This window comes from Quercus robur, chromosome 4 (assembly GCF_932294415.1).
Source record: "Quercus robur chromosome 4, dhQueRobu3.1, whole genome shotgun sequence".
Taxonomy (NCBI): Eukaryota; Viridiplantae; Streptophyta; class Magnoliopsida; order Fagales; family Fagaceae; genus Quercus; species Quercus robur.
The window spans coordinates 26,204,868-26,217,454 of record NC_065537.1 but is presented as its reverse complement, the minus strand read 5'-3'; the positions used below and the strand labels follow the sequence as shown (position 1 = coordinate 26,217,454).

Here is a 12,587-nt window from a genome sequence, read left to right as displayed (position 1 = left end):
TGCAATTTTGACTTTCTATATTTCTCTAATTTAGCTAAGGACTAATGCCCTTCAATTCAGGTTATTCCCTATTTTAAATATATTTTTTGGTGCTCTCAAAATACCGCTCAATGTAGGGAAGGCTTGCTAAACTCACTAGATTGTTAATCACTTGTTTACCATTAGTTCATTGAAGGCCAAAAATCTTTATGATGTACAAGCTGACTTTGAGGATTTAGGACAATCATCATTTAATGTTTGATTGAATTTGAATACTTTTATTGGGTGTGAGGATAAGTGTGGGGTAATCAGTGGCGGAGTCAAAAAAAATTTCTATAGAGTTCCAAACTAAACATTAAAAAAATGATGACTAAAAAAAGTGGTCTTAGTTTCATAATTACCATACTATATTTTTAGGTATCTCACAAGTAGAAAATGAAATAGTTTGGCCAAAAGTTATGACACCATTTTTGCATGTATTTAAAATATTTAAAAAAAATTTATAGCCCACCTTTCATATTACTAAAATAATTTATAACTAAACCAAAGAATTATAGTGAATTTGTATTTGTATCAATGCTTCAATAAATAAATACACATATTACTATATCAAATATAATCATATAATATTTCATAAACAACAGTAATAACTTTTTTTTTTAAAATTTAACAATAATAATAACTTAAAATAGTATAACACTTAAAAACACTATCAAAATTAAATACAAATTAAAATATTATAACAATTGTGAAAAATGTAAACCGCAAAACACATATGATATACAAAATTAAACACAAAAGCTATACACAGCTGTCAAAACAGTAGATAGTACTATCATTTATCAAAACTAAATATTATAATAGATGCAAGCTGTAAGCTTGTAAACCACAACAAAACCAATAGAGAGTTGTAGAAGATTCAAAAGGCAAAAGCATAAATTAGACTATTTCTTTTAGACTAACATGCATAAATAAAGAGAAAGAGATACACCTGCAGATTCGCCAAAAAAAAAAAATACACCTGCATAGTGAGTAAGGTTGGAACTTAGAAGCCTAAAATTGGAGTCCGGCTTCGGCTTAGGCTTAGGCGTGGCAAACTGGCGAGTTGTGGAGGCAAACGGATAATTGTAGGTTAAAGACGGCGGCAATGGCGTAAGGGATTTTTTTTTTCCTAAATAGATTTGGGTTTTTTTTAGTAACGGTTAACAGTTTGTTTGAATAAGCTACTTCAAAAAGTGCATTTTTAAAAATTAGCGTTTTTAAAACTTATGTTTTAAAAACACAATTTTTGAAACCATATTCAAGCATTTGGTAAAACTTAAAAAAAAAAAAAAAAAAAAAAAAAAAAAAAAAAAAAAAAAGAGAAGCATTTTGTCAATTGACCATTTGTGAAAAATTATTGTTTTTAGGGTAAATTACCAAAAATGACGCAATTCTAATAACAAGGACTCAAGGTACACTCAAAGCATTAATTTTAGATAAATTATAGTGAGTTTTTTTTAATACGAGAAATGCTATGTTCTCAATATTTTTACAACACTTTCATAACAAATTTTAAGTAGCAGATTGTTATTGGTGGAAAAAAATAATATCAGTAGTAGGTTCAAATTAGAACTAATAACAATTTACCACTTATGATTTATCGTGAAAATGTTACGTATGCTAGCACTTCTCAATATAATATAATCAATAATATTATAATTTTCCCATCACGATAGGTGTTCAATCTTAAAAACTTTCCCGTGTCAGACTCCGCCATTCTAAACAACCAATTTTTTTTTTTTTTTTTTGAAAAGTTGAAATCCAAACCACAAATAACTTAATGAAAAATTATTGAGAGAAAAAGAAAGAAAGATCTTGCTTGCAACAATGGCGTTTTGCAACTGGGGTGATTGAGCTTGCAAATGGTGCAATTGAGGCTTTGCCAACACATGTTCTTTCTATTTTCCACTTGTGTGCCATTTGGGTAAACCAGGTTTAGAAGCCTTTGCCTAGTGTTTCTTAACTACCATTAGAGCTTTTTCTGTGACGGTGTTCTACAACTTGCATTGAGAATTTGAGAATGACGAGATGTAGCAGGTAGAAGTTGTCATTAAGCAACTGATATTTTCGTCATTTAGAAAAGTTATGAGGATATTTTAAGAATTTACACCCTTCAAATCTGCGTTGTACTTGTATTTGTGTTTTTTAAAACGCATTCGCCTATCCAAACTTTGGGAATTTTTCATTTTAGTCTAAAAATGTGCGTTTGGGTGGTGCAACCACTTATAGCTCTAAATGACTAATTTTTGAATTTATAAGAGACTTGATTTACGAAGGATTTTTCTTTTTGGTGAATAATATTGCTGATTTGGGATTTGTTGTTGTTTGTATAAATTTGGACCGGCTATGGGCAATGAATGGCCTAGATGCTTGGATTTTTATTTTTTTGGTAAAGTGTCTTTTTGAACTAATTTTGAAATTTGAGGGAGGCCCAATGGATTTAAAGAGAAGTAATTTTGGAAACGAGGAACTAAAATCAAATTTTTTTTCCAAAATCCTGTGGGGGGCCACTTAAGTAAAATTAGTGAGAATTTAAGGTAATTTTTAGATTTAATAGCTCTATTAGTAGGAATTTCAAAAAGTCAAGGGGGCCATGGCCCCCCTTCTAGCTCTCCACTAGTTTGATACTGATTATGAAGTTGCAGACATAATGTGTAGATATTATGTTATCTGAGTCCCTCTATTATTCGTGCTAGATTGAATATGTAGCAATCGAGTTTTTGGGTCAATTTTATATCATTTGTTTCTCTTTCCTCAAATATTTTATTATTAAAAGAAATTGGTATGCTTACAAGTTATAATGATCTAGAAAGTTCAACAAAAATTATTTATTTATAATGATATTATTCAAGATTAAGTTTACAATAAAATTCTCTCTCTCTCTCTCTCTCTCTCTCTCTCTCTCTCTCTATATATATATATATATATATAATTTTTTTTATTTGTTAAGACATCCTATAATTTTTAACATATCTTTCGTTCAATGAACGTCAATCGTTTTCACCAAGTCTTGTCATTGTTCAAAGCTTCCGAAGACTTGGAAAGTTGTAGTCTTAGAATTATGGACTATATAATTTTTATGATGCAAATTGCAAAATTGCAAACTGAACATGCGGTCATTGAATGTGTAACAATAATGTTATCAAGCTCCCTCTATTAAACGAAGCCAGAATGAAGATGTAGAAATCATGTAATCTTAGTCAGTTTTATGTCATTTATTTATTTTTCCTCAAAATAAATGTGAGAGAGAGAGAGAGAGAGAGAGAGAGAGAGAGAGATTGATTTATTAGTTCATATCTCTACGTGCAATGCTCCTTTGCAATAATCAAGAAAAATCAATAAAAAGTTGTTTTATACATATTTATTCAAGTTTAAACTACAAAATGCATAAGTTTAATATATTTTCAAATTAGACATTTAAATTTCATTTCCTTCCATTTTATTCTTTCAATTGTAATCTAGTATCAATTTAGTCATTCTGTTAATTCTGTTCAATCTCACCATAAGTATTAAAAATTTCACTTTCTAAAATGAAGTTGTTTTAATGAATTCTATGAGGTAGATCGAATGGAAGAGCTAAATTGAAAATGAATAGAAATTAAAGGATTCAAATTAAAACAAAAAAAGGTGAAAATAAAAGCACTGAGTTGTGAACAATGCAAAATTTGAGTATAATGTGTAATTTAGCCTATATTTAATGAGTTTAATCAATATATCAATTAGGTAATTTATAGAAAGGATAAACCTAATTTAATTAAAATTTATTTAGAGAAAATGAAACATAAGTTAATCCGAACTATATATGTTTTGTGTATTGTTGCATTATCTTAAAAAAAAAAAAAAAAAAAAAAGTGAATTATAATTTGTTCAAATTAACATAATTTCACACTAGTTAAAACTCCAAAATGTTGTCAGGCCCTATACTTTCTTAGAAGAGAGGAAAGTATCACTAATCTTCACAGTAATGATGGATGTAATAAATCCTAAAACTACTTGGGTTGGTGCCTATGAATGATTCCTATACAGACTTAAAAGTGATGTGTGTATGCTGTGAAAAGGGTGATGAAAATATGGAGAAAAAGAAAGTGAATTTTGTGGCTATGGGTGGGGGGTTGGTAACCTAAGCTAAAGAGGTTTTTAGCCTACGGCCAATAAAAATCCAGTGCCCTTTAAATTCGAATACTTCACACTTGAGAGAGGTGTTTTCCTTATTTTTAGTGCTTAATGGTTGTGCAATTGGTAGTATAATCTCATATTTATCTCCCACAAAAATTAATTAAGAAAAAAGAAAAAAGAAAATCCTATCCTAAACACGGAAATTTCTCTGGTTTAGAGCATCAGTGTTGATCAATTGGCACTTAGAGTTTCCAAATCAACACTTCGGTTCAACTAGGGGAGTGCTAATCTGCCAAGTAGGTCCCACTATTTGAGTTTTTCAATTGAAAAATGCTAAATATACAAACTATTTTACATTATTTTTTTACATACTGCTGATATGGTAAGTGATTAAGTAAAGAAAAAAATGATATTAATGGTAGGTGCAGATGAGAATTAGTAGGAATTAGCCACATCAACTATTTATAAAAATGTTGTAAAATAGTTTTTATGTGTAACATTACTCTTTTCGATTTAATTCTAATTTTTACTATTGTTTTAAAAATAATTTATAATTTCTAGTATAATTGGTTCCCTAATGGACTAATCATAGATTTGGATGATTAACTCACAATGGCTTATAGGCTTTTCACAGCTGCAATGGTGATTATGTACACTGAAGTCTTTGGCTTTGGGGTCTATGCTAGTTGTGAATTGATTTCATAGGGCATTATGTTTGGTAGTATAAAGAAAAAGTGAAAATGGCAATGGTTATTCCACTATAGTAAGGGAAAAGAGAAGAATGCAAAGGATCTTCAAAATATATTCCATCTATTCTCTTATTTGAGAATTTAGTAAGGACGGATTAATGGAATAGTACTTGCTTATTCCACAAAAATTAGTCTAGTTCACATTTAGTTTCTTCTACTTCTTTTCTCAGGCTCTTAAACCATTTGTGCACTTCAGGCAACAAGCCGAACAACCCTATAAACACGTTTAATGTATATGGATTGGTAATAACCCCCATTTAATGTATATGTTAAATCTTAAATGGTTGAATATGGGCATTCACCTCCCAAACACTCAGGAAATTTTTAAGTATTTTGGGAGTATAGTAAAACGATACTCCATTCTCTTACATTTATGGTGAACCCCAGCATAAATGTGAGAGCAAAGAGCACCAATATAATTATTACTCCAAACACTCATACATTCGGAGGAATTTAGGTAGTAGCATTAAGAATTCTAACCAATATAATTATTTAAAAAAAAAAAAAACCACAACCTTACATCTCAATTGACACATTTTGTTGTTTTTATTAAAAGCATCATGGGTTCAAATCCTCTCCCAACTATCACATCATTAAAAAAAAAAAAGTATATTAAGTAATTAATTCATTGGATTTCCATAATATTGTTTAGTTAATCATGAGGGAAAGATCCACATCTTTTCCATTTTTGGTATCTTAGCGTGATGATGAGAAAGATTACAATAGAGTTGAAATTCTATTCCATTTAAAAATAAAAATAAAAACTCTAGGTTGCAATTACATATGGAAAATAGTTAATTTGATGTCGTTAACTAATTTTAAGGTATTACACTGGGTTTGGCCTGGTTAATCTAGTTCATTTAGTTTCCCATTTTCTACTTCTCTGTTCACGGTCATTCTTGTTCTCTCTCAATTCCTGCCTCCAAATGGAAAAAACCGATAGAATTTTAGGCAAGTTCACGGATGAAGAAGAATAAGTCGAAGAACGAGAAGCAGAAGATGCAAGAAGCATCAGCTAAAACCCAACTGTATGTAGCTGTTTCAGTACTCTAAGAAGCATTCCTCTGCCACTGCAATCCCTGTTTTTCTTCAATTCCTTCACATATGTAGATGAAATGAACCCATATGGGACACATTGGGATTGAACCTTTTTTTTTTTCCTTCTTACTGTACATAGAGATTAAAATAGAGGAAGATTAATAAAGGAAAACAAACACGGAAATTCTGGCTATCCCAATAGAAGTAAATCAAATACAAACACGGAATATCGTAGAAATAATTGATCATGCTCTTCACATAACCAAGGACAAAGTAACAACTTCCTAAAATATATTCAAAATTATTCCAATTTGGTAAAATGTAGCAATGGAAATGTGTAAGGTGCACAATAGAGGACCCAAAATTAGCTTTTGCTCATAGGGGGGTGAGTCAAGATGGAAGTTTCTGCTGGAAATAATTTCTGGAAATACAAAGCATAAATACTATATTCTCTCTCACGTTTTCACACTGTTATATTTTTTTTATAGGTAAAAATAAAAATATAGAGAATGTTACATATATGATGACCATGCTTCAAATCAAAGCTGTCTTCTTCACAAATTATGTCTGTCTGAAGTTTTTTTGTGAGTCCATTTGAAGATGACAACTGAGATAAGCATGCTCTTATAACATTTTAGATTACTCCCTTAGCTGAATTCATCTTAATCAATCATTCTATATAGGCAAACGAACACATTTTTACAAATGACAACACCACATTCTTTTTACCCTTTAAATTCACACATCATGTTGTGATATGGTCATATGGTTTATGACCCAAACACAAGATAGTGTTGCATATCTCACCTGTAGTCAGCAACGGTACGATTAGATAACAACTCAGCTGCAATTGTTCCCTTTCTCTCTTTCCTCGTTAGTCTAACTGTGAAGAAGTATGATGTTGACACTATCACCATTCTCGATCTAATTGTCAAAAGACAAAATGGGGTATGAATTAGCCAAGCCTAAATAACAAAATGTATACCACCCAAAGGAGAATATACACACAGTCCTAGTTAGAGCTCCAAGATATCACATATTATACTATCAGTCAAGAAATTACAAATAGACTTGCCAGGAAAAACTTGAGCAATGTTTTGGATTTTGTATCACCCTTCTTGTAGTGTCTTTTCAGATCAATGGCAATTCTCAACTGTAATTGTGAACGCAGGAAAGAATTCAGAAATCAATAATAACCTACCTAAGTTATAGAATCTAAAATCCTAGCAAGCAAACGAACTATCAAAGTTAGATAAAAAGCAAGTGTCCTATTATCTTGATAAACCCATAACCCGTATATTGCAAGCTTCACAATAACTTATCCCCACATAAAAAAGGAAGCTTCACATTAAGTTCTTATATATGATTATTTAATTGTAATTATTTAGTACACAGAGAGCAATTTATTTTCCTGACACATCATAATAGGTCCCACTAATTAAATTCAAGCCCCATCATTCATGTGAGAGGAAAGAGCATTGCTCAAGGAGTATTGAATGACTTCCCATTATTTAGATATATATATATATATGTACATATATTGACTTAAATTCCTTTTTCTTTTATCTTTTATAGGTAAGAAAAAAATGACTTATTAAAATCTAAATAAGTTCCAGCATAATTCAAAAATAAATGGAAGATTGTTTAAGTAAGACTTGTTCAACTCAAGAGAAATACTGAGATGAATTAGGTATAGTCCTATATCTGGAATATGTTATGATAATAGAATGCTCACTTTGGTCAAAGTAAGAGCACATAATAATTTAAAAGCACATCTTAAATTACGATGTGTTTTGATGGGTTCTTGATGTAAATTTCATGTAGACAAATAGAATCATGTGCATTTAGGTAAATAACAAAATTTTCCGAGTGAAATTGAGTTGTAGAATCAACTTTTTGAAATTGAAACTATAAACATCCTAGATAGTGCAACAAATCAAAGATTCCAGGACACTACCATCATAATTACTTCAAGACAAGACCAAGTTTAATACTTTACTATGCCAATGCCATTTTACAAGAAAACTAACTGGCAATATATGACTAAAAGATATCATTAATATCCCTAGAAAATCATCTTTGTATGGTGTAGGGTAAATCCCTCTCACCAAGGATGTTGCATACAAGTTACAGGAGACATGAAGAAGATTAGCAACCCTATCAGCATCATTGATAGAAAAAAAAACTACTAGTGCCATACTGTTGTATAACTATTATCAATTCTAGTTCAACTTGTGGAAAATTAACCAGCTTTCAGTTTCAAGTTGTTATTTTACCCATCTAGAGTTAAACTTTACAAAAACTATTTTATGGTAAGTAAAACTTTTACATTCCATACACAGGAATGAATTTTTGAATGCTAAACATGGATCCAGCCAAAGGCTATTGTCTACACATACATTATAGAACATATTAAATGCATTAATAGGAAGAACCCAACCTTCCACGTCATTTCTATTTTTCCAATTTGTGAATTATCTAAAGCCGAACAATCTCTTAAGTAGAAGAATAAGATCTAATTACACTTTAAGCTATAACATTAATTTACAAAGACACAGGGGTTATGGTTCACCACACCTTCAGTAAACACAAATCTTTCTCAATCTCAGGGGTTATGGTTTGTGCAAGCAAGTCAAACCTATGTACATTTTACCAAAAAAAAAATGTAATCATTGTTAGCAAAATTAACAACACTTCTAAATGAACAAATCTTGTAAGTTGAGACCCCAAATAAAAACTAAATTCCTCCACCCATATACACCAAAAGAAATGAGAAGAGTTAGTAATTAACTTGAAACCAAAAGCATCAAAGTTTAAGAAATTCAAAGCTTTCCTCTCTCTCTTTCTCAGCCAACCAATTAGACAGAAGAAAATATAATGAAAAGTTAAAATAGAAACTCTCATTGAAACACAGACATACCAAGCTTTTCCAGCAGTATTTTTGAGAAGCTTTCTCTTAAATTTGTTTTAACTTTCTGGAGAGGAAAAACCCATCAACAAGCTCTGAATTGGGTCTCCAAAGTGCACTGTTTTCACTCTGATTCTGAGATTCGCTCTCACACCCATTATGGGCTCTTGGTGAAAAATTTAGGTTCCCATGAAAGACCAATCACTTACTCTTTGGCATTCTATCCCCCCACCCCCAAAAAAGGGAGAAAAATAAAACTCAAACAGCTCCTTTGTAAAAACTAAAAAATTAAACAATGCACAAGGAATGATACACAAGCAAAACTCCAATGAGTTATTACTGAGTTATTAAGGTTGGAGTGTTCTGAATTCTGAGTTATTAAGGTTTTGCGATTGTTTTTTTTTTTTTTTTTTTGACCATGCAAGAAGAAAAGGTTCGTTGGGTTTAGAAGCTAAGGCTACTACACTAGTCATATTGACATTGATAAGGCCCAGCGTAGAGACCACAGAACTAGAAGGCCCCAAATGATGAGCTCATATCAACTAGGACCAAGTTTATTTATTTATTCACCCTATGTAACACTACTATTTTCATAAGGTTTGCTTCTTTTTTATGAGAAACAAACACACATGCACAAGGGAGAGAGAATGAGGTTCTAACACAAAGGCACCACAAACTCAACGTATGTCTAAAGAATTCTATCCTTAATATTAATTTGGATGTTGCAGCATACATTATGAGCTCCCCAAATATTTGTTAACTTTTGGTAAGAATCAAAACATTAAAATTCTATATGTCAAAAGAAATCAACAGCCAAAACACATTAGTATGCAATTTTCTTCTGTAAGGTTCATCATTGTGACTAATGTTTACTCTATGCCATTGCCTTTATATATAGGAAGAAATGTAGAAGTCACAACATCTACAATAAAATATAGAACATAAGAGAAACTTACATGAAAGAAAAAAGATCTCAAGAGTTCATTATGGTCAGACTGTCACTTAGGAACTGACCTAAGCCAAGGAGCAGTTTCTTCGGACCTAACCTTGAGATCCAGCCAGAACATTAAGACCTGACATCTTCATCATTGCCCAAGCAAAGTCCATTCGAAAGATTGATCCATCATCTGGCGCATAAACCCTTGCCAATCTCGCAGTCTTCTCATTAGCTATCAATTTCTGATCGGCAAAAAGGAGTCCTCTCGCCTTTCACAAGCTCTGACAGTCGTGAGTGTCAAAACCTACCCCGAATGATACCAAAGATGACAATTCCTGCAAATATGACATCCCCATTGCAGACTCACTCATTTTTGTCTCAATGAGAAAATCAGGAGCTATAGTTGGGTTTGACTGCCCTGTCCCCTTGAGGTAAGGGAGGCATTTTTGTATGAATTCATAGCAAACCTTCCCAATGTCACGTGCATCTTCAGATGATTAAGAAACTGATACAAACCAAATAACTTTTTAAACCTTTTTCAACTCCATAAAATAAGGGTGGAAATGAGAAAAGGCAGAGAGATAGTAAGTACCTAGAAGACTAATTGTTTATCTTTCATCAATACCTCTAAAGGCAAAAAGGTGAAGTGTCAGTGTTATGTTATCATTTGGTCGTGGAATGCCGGCTAGTGCTTCGTTAAATATGAATGAATGTTGTCCCTCAATCCTATTAACACCGGATAGAAAGGGCCACCAGCCTGTGATGTCAAGTATAGTAGTTTACATCAGAGCACCAATAAAACGAGTTACTAAGAGCTATTCTTTAGTATCAGTTTAACTGAATTTGAAATGAGAAAAGTATTTCATTTTATTTATTTATTTAATTTTTGACATTTTTGACTGAAAAATTATAACCAAAAAGTTCGAGAAACAACTAGTTGGCTAAGTAAAGGTGACTGTAACAATTTGTGGAAACCAAAACAGCAAAAATCACTAGGAACATATTATCAATTCATTAATTTTCTAAGTTTTCCACATAACCAATATGTACTTTAGAATCTTATTGATAGACTCCTCAACATATAAAAATGTAAAGAGATACCATTTCTTTTAAAGTCTGTTTCTTACATTTTCCTCAAGTTTTATTTAAGCATCGTTTTTAACAAACAATCATCAAATCCTAAACCTTAGACTGTTGCCAAAGCCCTTAGGTGAAAGGACCTTAACAAAAAATATCTTAAAAGAGAGAGACAGAATATAGGAAGATTTTGGATCAAGAACAGACTAGCATAATGCCTTTAGTGGCAATAGAAACAATATCAACACATCAGATTACTCTCCTATATAGCTATACTTTAAACATAGAATTTTTTTTTTTGAAAGGAAACATAGAAGCTTATGCACCCTGTAATACTAGTAATAAGCCTCACATTAACACAAGTACAGCCATTCCTAACTAGAATAAAGCAAATTAGAAATGAAAAATCATCTTAACAATTTAAAGACACAGTTTTAATGAACCAAAAAATTATGAAATAGATTATTTTCAAATATATTATTAGCATATAAGAATGTACCTAGAATCAGTATTTGCATCCACCAAATTCTTCTTCAATGAGTTCGTCCACGAGCATTCTTCTTGGATCTTCGTACATTATTACCTTGTTCTCCATAAAAAATATTCACTAGCCATATTGGCTTTCCACTTGAGAACACAAGATAACCCAAACCTAATCCGAACATGAATCCAACACCGTAACCCAACAATACAACTTTCCAATGTAACCCATTTTCAAATTTGAAATCATCTTCCTGAATCGTTGATGATGGTGGTGGTTGGTGTCCCTCATCATTGCCACAAGCTTTTGTCATTGGAAATCCACATAACCCTTGGTTCCCATTGTAAGAATCATTCATAAAGGTATTGAACTGTTTACCTTGAGGTATCTGTCCAGAAAGATAGTTTTCTGATAGGTTTAAAATTTCCAGTGATGTGAGATCTGTCAATTGTATAGGAATTTCACCTATGAGCTTATTTGAGGAGAGATCTAACCATTCGAGATTGGTTAATTTTCCCAACGATGGAGGCATACAACCTGTAAGATTATTGTGTGAAAAATTAAGCCCCTTAAGTGATTGAAGCTCTCCAATTGACTCTGAAATTTCTCCTTGGAAATTATTGTTGGAGAAATCAATGGTTGTGAATAGACTTTGGATTTTTACCAATTCAATGAAAATCCCTTTCATCTCCACTATCACAGAATCTTGATAATAATCATCACCCATATATTTCAATTCACCTTTGCCTGCACTCGCATTCATCATGGCTTTTAAATACTTAAAAAGGTTTGTCGGCAAATGCCCATGGAACTCATTGTGAGAGAGGTCAATGATTCGCAAATTAGGGAATGGGAATTTGTACTTGGGATTGCCTATAGCACCATGAAAGTTGTTTGACCGCAAGATAAGAACCCGCAAGCTTGGAAGATTTTCCAACCAAAGAGGAAAGGTTCCATTAATCTTGTTGTTACCAAAATCTAGAACTTCCAACTCTCTACAATGGACCAATGATTGTGGCAATGAACCTTCCAATTGGTTGCCATTGAGTTTAAGACTTTTCAAGTCGCAGCCCTTTGCAAATGTTGAAGGGATAGTACCATGAAGATTGTTACTTTTCAAATCCAAATCTATGAGATGATTACTTAAGTTTCCCAAACATGGAGGAATCATGTTACTCAAGTGATTATAAGACAAATCAAGGTATTGGAGGGAACTGAGATTGCAAATCAAGAGAGGGATCTCTCCAGTTAAATTATTCC

The 12,587-nt window shown here is 31.9% G+C and overlaps 2 protein-coding genes and 1 long non-coding RNA gene across 20 annotated transcripts in view; 1 reads left to right on the top strand and 2 right to left on the bottom strand.

Moving 5' to 3' along the window:
* Positions 1-12,587, bottom strand: part of LOC126721005 (flowering time control protein FPA) — an 87,760-nt gene that overhangs the window by 30,045 nt on the left and 45,128 nt on the right. The window lies entirely within an intron of this gene.
* LOC126721004 (uncharacterized) overlaps positions 1-12,587 on the top strand; it is an 81,505-nt gene that overhangs the window by 37,891 nt on the left and 31,027 nt on the right. The window lies entirely within an intron of this gene.
* LOC126721012 (uncharacterized) lies at positions 5,499-11,854 on the bottom strand. Of its 9 annotated transcripts, XR_007653774.1 has the most exons (7): positions 11,346-11,854; positions 10,362-10,526; positions 9,789-10,274; positions 8,845-9,052; positions 8,502-8,562; positions 6,732-6,848; positions 5,499-6,053 (listed from the first exon to the last, which is right to left on the bottom strand). It is a non-coding gene; the product is annotated as an uncharacterized LOC126721012 (long non-coding RNA). The 9 variants fall into 9 exon arrangements; XR_007653773.1 differs by lacking the exon at positions 8,502-8,562 and having other exon boundaries at positions 11,346-11,853; XR_007653772.1 differs by lacking the exon at positions 8,845-9,052 and having other exon boundaries at positions 11,346-11,852.